Source organism: Dreissena polymorpha, chromosome 2, assembly GCF_020536995.1.
Source record: "Dreissena polymorpha isolate Duluth1 chromosome 2, UMN_Dpol_1.0, whole genome shotgun sequence".
In the NCBI taxonomy this organism is placed as follows: Eukaryota; Metazoa; Mollusca; class Bivalvia; order Myida; family Dreissenidae; genus Dreissena; species Dreissena polymorpha.
This window is the reverse complement of record NC_068356.1, coordinates 149,363,497-149,369,496: the sequence shown is the minus strand read 5'-3', so window position 1 is coordinate 149,369,496 and position 6,000 is coordinate 149,363,497.

Here is a 6,000-nt window from a genome sequence, read left to right as displayed (position 1 = left end):
CATGAACATCTTCTCAACAAATCTAGGAAGATCTTCTTTCACAAGGACTTGCTTTCCGCCACACAATAAAGAACCCCGGTCACCAAGCTCGAAGTCCTTACGTTTTCTAATCATGGCCAAACAATTATTCTCTTCAGGTGTCCGTTTCTTCACAGGGACATCGAACGATCCGTTTAAACATCTGACAATAATGTCGTACTTCGACCTGGGCAAGCACCCTAATTGCTTCCTTTTTCTCCTAATTGCTTCCTTCATCTGAAATAATATAATAAGTTATTATACATTTATACTTCATTAGTTAATAGAGCTTGTATTGAACACCGCGTGTCGAAAACGAATGTCTCACGACATGAGCTGAGCTAAAATCACTCGTCTGATAGCTCCGCTAAAATTTACAATCCGAACTTCCGGGCAATATGCGCAATGAAAGTAGCAAGTACTTCATGTAAAGTTTCATTGAAATCCAACCGAATTCAAATTCAGGGGAAAAATAGCGGGCAAACTTATGGCGGTCAACGGACAAACGGTCTGTAGAAACCAATGCTACGTGGATGGAAGGGATATAAAGAAGGGGCCCTGGGGGCCTAGGTCGCTCACCAGAAGTCACGACTAGGCAGGGTTCGAAGGTCAAAGACCTATAAACTCCATAAAATTTAAAATGTTCAAATCTACAGATTACAGGAGCTCGATCTGATTTTGGTGGAAAATACACTTTCGAAAAAATGACTGTAGCTTAAATATTTTAGCAGTTTAGGAGTTACGCACCCGGAAGGAATGCCACGGACAATTGGATAGACGGACGGACAACTGCAAATGCACTCTGAGGGGGGGGGGGGGGGGCATAAAACATAAAAATCAATGCATGTTAAAACATCAATGCATATTAAGACAACTGAAAATTAAAATTATGTACAGTACTTACTGTCAAGAATTCTTTTGAAGTTTGAAGAAAGTTTGGATTTCAATTCTTTCTAGTCGAAAATCACAACTTTTCTTGCCGACCGCCAAGTCAAATATGGTTACTGACTTCTGAGTAAGACTCGTGTGCAAAATTCCCGCCTTTTTAAAGCGGCACGTTATCAAAGAAAAAATCGGAAACTTCAAAGCTTTGTCGGCTTCTCAGCAATATGACGTCGGAACGACAAATCAACTTTACAAAGTAATGTTTAGGAATACAGTCACACCTGTCTAAAGCAGCCAGTCAAACATCCTTATTTTTGGAGAGATATATTCATTTAAAAGAGCTCAAAATCTCTTAAATCGGATTTTGGTGAAAATACACTTTCGAAAAAAAAAGTTTTAAAAATTTGAAAATTGCTATTAATGATCTCCACGAAAGTATCTGGCCCGCCCGGGAATCGAACCCAGGCCGCCTGCATGCCAATCTGACGCGCAACCGACTGAGCTAGCCGGCGACACAGTTACACAACCAGCAAAATCCATGTAAAGTGTGGTTAGGTTAGCTGTTTCTGTTACTGCTAGTTACGACGACGACGACGACGACGACGACGATGATGATGATGATGATGATGATGATGATGATGATGATGATGATACTTTTGTCACTTCCAATATTAGGTTAATACAATGTATTTGAGTTTGAAAAAAAGTTTACACATCGGCAGACTATTTCATTTATTAAGAAATACATAATTTATGTACCATATACGTAGGCCATTTTCATTTTTATGAGTTTTTTTGGTATGTACCAAATACGTTTTGGCGAGCATAGAAAAACTTATTCCAACCGAATATGGTACAATGTTTGTACCATATTCGGTCGAAAATTGTACCATCTTCGGTCCGAGTATGGTACATTTGTACCATATTCGGCCGAATATGGTACAAATGTACCATATTCGTTTTTGTACCAAATACGGTCCGACAGAGCAGCGAGTCACAAGGCTGAGGGAGAGGCTAACAATAGGCAGACACCGCCTCAACATTGTAGTTGCTGATATGGTAGCAATGGAAGAACCATAGCGACGTCAAAGACGATGGTGGGTCAAGCCTTGGATTCAGAGACGATCCCTCTACGGACAAAACGAGATCCTTTCGCATGAACTGCGTCTCGAGAACCCTGCCTATTTGATATGCAAATTCTTGGAGGATTGCGTTTCTCTTCGTACTGTCTATGTAATCCTTGAACGTGAGATCATACATAGAGTGTTTTCTTCAAAGAACTGGGTCATTGCTTCAGTTTGCTAAGGATTTATCTGTTGCTGCGATGGCTCTTCTTTCTCTTGGTCATGCTGTCAATCATCGGGCTGATTCAGCTGATCTACTGTTTAGGATGTGGAATTTGCATTGCTGCGACCTTTCTCTTTGGTATCTTGACTTGAAAATGGAAGCTGTGGGTGTTTGGCGTAGAATCTACCCACGTGATCTACCCACGTGCATTAACCGGAATCTTTCGGCCTCATGACAAGCTCCGTCCCGCAGATGTAAATGTCCCTGGGAAATACCTTGATTTTTCCGATACACGTACAATGAATCCGATGTCGGTTGATCGCCGGGCAATAACCGTGCGTTGATCGTCCGATCATTGTTCGAACTCAACTCGATTTTTTCCCAGGCCCGACGTCGGGTAGAATTTTAGGTGAGACTTAAAATTAACCGGAGGCCGCCCGATTCTACAAAATGATACGGTGTCTGTGCGATGTTGGCCAGCCGCCATCCCGATGAGCGGAAAAATACCTCGTCCGCTGATCGGACGGTGATCGGTCTCTATTTGTGACTGACTTATAAACAGCACTTGATTTAATGTACTATAAAACAATAGTTAATTGATTTTGTTTAACATTGTAAATTTTCATGGTCTTGTTTAAGACTGTGAAAAATACATAAAATTTGACATAAACAACATACATTCTGCATTACTCAGCATGAAAACGTTTGAGTCACGCGCTTCAAATGTTCCCATTAAATTTTGGTTCTATAATTACATTTTACTCACTGACATATGAAGAGGAGATCTTGTATGGCGTGTTAAGAAAATATTGGTTAAGTCATACAACGCGACTTTTTTACGTTTAATTGGTCCGTGCTTTTTGGAAACGAATAATTATATTTTACTAGGACGATATACATGTAATGGAAAGACCATGCTGATTCATAGTAAGCATGTTCGTTAAAAGAAAGAGCACGTTTATTTTATGTTTATGTTGGAGCCTCGTTCTGGAAAAAACTGGGCTAAATGCATGTTCGTACAGTGAGGTCCACACAAGCTAACCAGGGACGACGTTTACCGCTTCTATGTGTTTTTTTGTTAAAAAAAATAAAGTCTAGACGGAAAGTAATGTCCCTGATAAGCCTGCGCGTCCTTCACTTTACGCACATGCATTGAACTCGATAAGCATGTGCGGACTTTACAATCTAACTTGGGACGACGACACCTTTCGCACATACATTAAACCCTAAGCATGTGCGGACTTTACAGGCTAATTTGGGGCGACGACACTTTAAGCACATGAATTAAACACTAATATTCATGTGCGGACTGTACAGGCTAAGTTGGGACGACGACACTTTAAGCACACGCATTAAACCCTAATATTCATGTGCGGACTTCACAGGCTAATTTGGGACGACGACACTTTAAGCATATGCATTTAACCCTAATATTCATGTGCGGACTTTACAGGCTAATTCGGGACGTCAACACTCTACGCACATGCATTAAACCCTAATATTCATGTGCGGACTTTATAGGCTAATTTGGGACGACGACACTTTAAGCGCATGCATTTAACCCTAATATTCATGTGCGGACTTTACAGGCTAATTCGGGACGACGACACTCTACGCACATGCATTAAGCCACGTTTTCACAGAGCGCGACTAACATTCATATTACCCTGCGTTTAACATACAAATCTACTTATTCGTTGTAAGTGGTCGAATATTGGCATTAAGAAGAAATATAACGTATATTAAATCGTTCAAATGTAGTCCCATTTAAGTAATTAAAAACAAATGCAAATCGCCAGCTCATTAATGGTATTTCACTTTCACTACCAATAAAGAAAAATCCTTACAGCCGACAAAAGACATGATAACTTGCTTTAAGAATGCGCCATGGTCTGCAAAATAGCTTGCTATTCCGCTACTGGGGAAACACATTTGGGCTTCGTTCTGAGAAAATGGGCTTATTCCATGTTCGTCAAGTGTTATCCTAGATTAGCATGTGCAAAGCACAAAGGCGAGTGACGACACTTTCCGATTTAATGGAATTGTAAGTAAAAAGGAAGTCTTCTTAACGAGCATCCAAATTGGGCGGACAGAGTCGTCCTTGATAGAAAAAGGTCGTCATGAAAACATACCAAAAGAAAATAGGAAGTGTATTTACTGCAATATGAATGCTATAGAAAGCGAATTTCACTTTTTATTAGTATGCCCCCTATATAAAGAACTTAGACAACAATACCTAAAACCATACTTTCGTCATTGGCCAAAATTGAACAAATTCGAAATGATAATGTCATCAAAATCAACAAAGGAACTAAATAACCTATCAAAGTATGTTTATTTTGCCCTCAAACTAAGGTCAAATGTAACGTAGTATAAAATATATGCTGTTAACGCCACCATTTTTGTATGTCTATTAAAACAGATGCAATAATAAGTGAATCGTATTAACTATGAGTTTCATTTCCGTTTGACTACTGTTTAAAATATTAAGGTGATCGAATGACTGTATTGGATAGAGTAAAAGTGATCAACTTGTGCGATTATTTTATATAATGTTGACTATTTGTAATGAAGAAGATCACTTCTTTGTATGATTTTCAAAATTTGAAAATGAAATTGTATTGTGATCTTTATCAATTAGAATATTCTAAAAGTAATTGTTTTGTTATCATTATCAATTAGAATATTCAATTTACATAAAAGAGACAGCAAACATATGTTTAATGCTAAATGATTAAATAAATCTACTCATTATTTTTTGTAATTTTAACATAAGCATTACGTAATAATGTTACTTTACTAAGTCTGTGTAATTGAACAATTTTTAAATTTTTAATTGTATCCAGCATTGAAATCGATTATTTAAACAATGAGAACTTTTTTTGGTAAATGAAATTCACGACCAAAATTATATATTCATTAAGTAAATGACTTATTGATTCTATTATTTGAATGATTTTGACATGCCTTTTTTCTTTTTTTGTTTTACCCACTATTTGTATACATCATTTTGTGTTGTACTTCTCAAATACATGTACCATGTCTTTGCTATCTCAATCACATCCTGTGTTATGCTATAAATTTGCAATATGCTATTTAATGCCGAATAAACGTTATGCTATGTTATGTTATGTTATGTTATGATTAGCCTGTGCGGGCTGCATATGTGACGACACTTCATGCACATGCATTACGTCCAGTTTTCCCTTTACGAGGCTCATTGGGCGACTTTAAATACAGAAAAAAAGAAATAAAAAGAGCCTTTTGTCACGCAGTGCAAACGAAACTGTCGTATTTGAAGATCAAACACAAAAATCAACAGCGACTCTTGAACAAATATTGTACCCTTCAGTTGTAATCAAGAAGTGTTGTATGGAAACTACGCAATTGTCACCAAGTATTCACTTCCTTATTCACGCAAAAATAGCTTAAACGTTGAGAATAGTAAATTTACCTGCAATTTCAGACCAGACATAAATCATTCTAATAGTATAGTCTTTTGTCGTCGGGTTTGTCACTTGAATAGTGGACAATACATGTAAATGCATAATGTATTATATGACATAGGAGTCCCTTTAATTTGTGCAGCAGATTATAAAAAAAAATGCTGAAAACTGTTGTTTACAAATGATAGAAAGCTTATAACGAAAGCCAATGCAGAAAAATACTATGCAGTATGTGATCGTTGATTACAGCACATAAAGTAATATAATGCATGAACTTCCAGGTAAAGGCGAAATGTTTATCGATCATTGTATTTATGTAAGGAATATAACGTGTTGATCATTTAGAGATGATGATAATGATTAA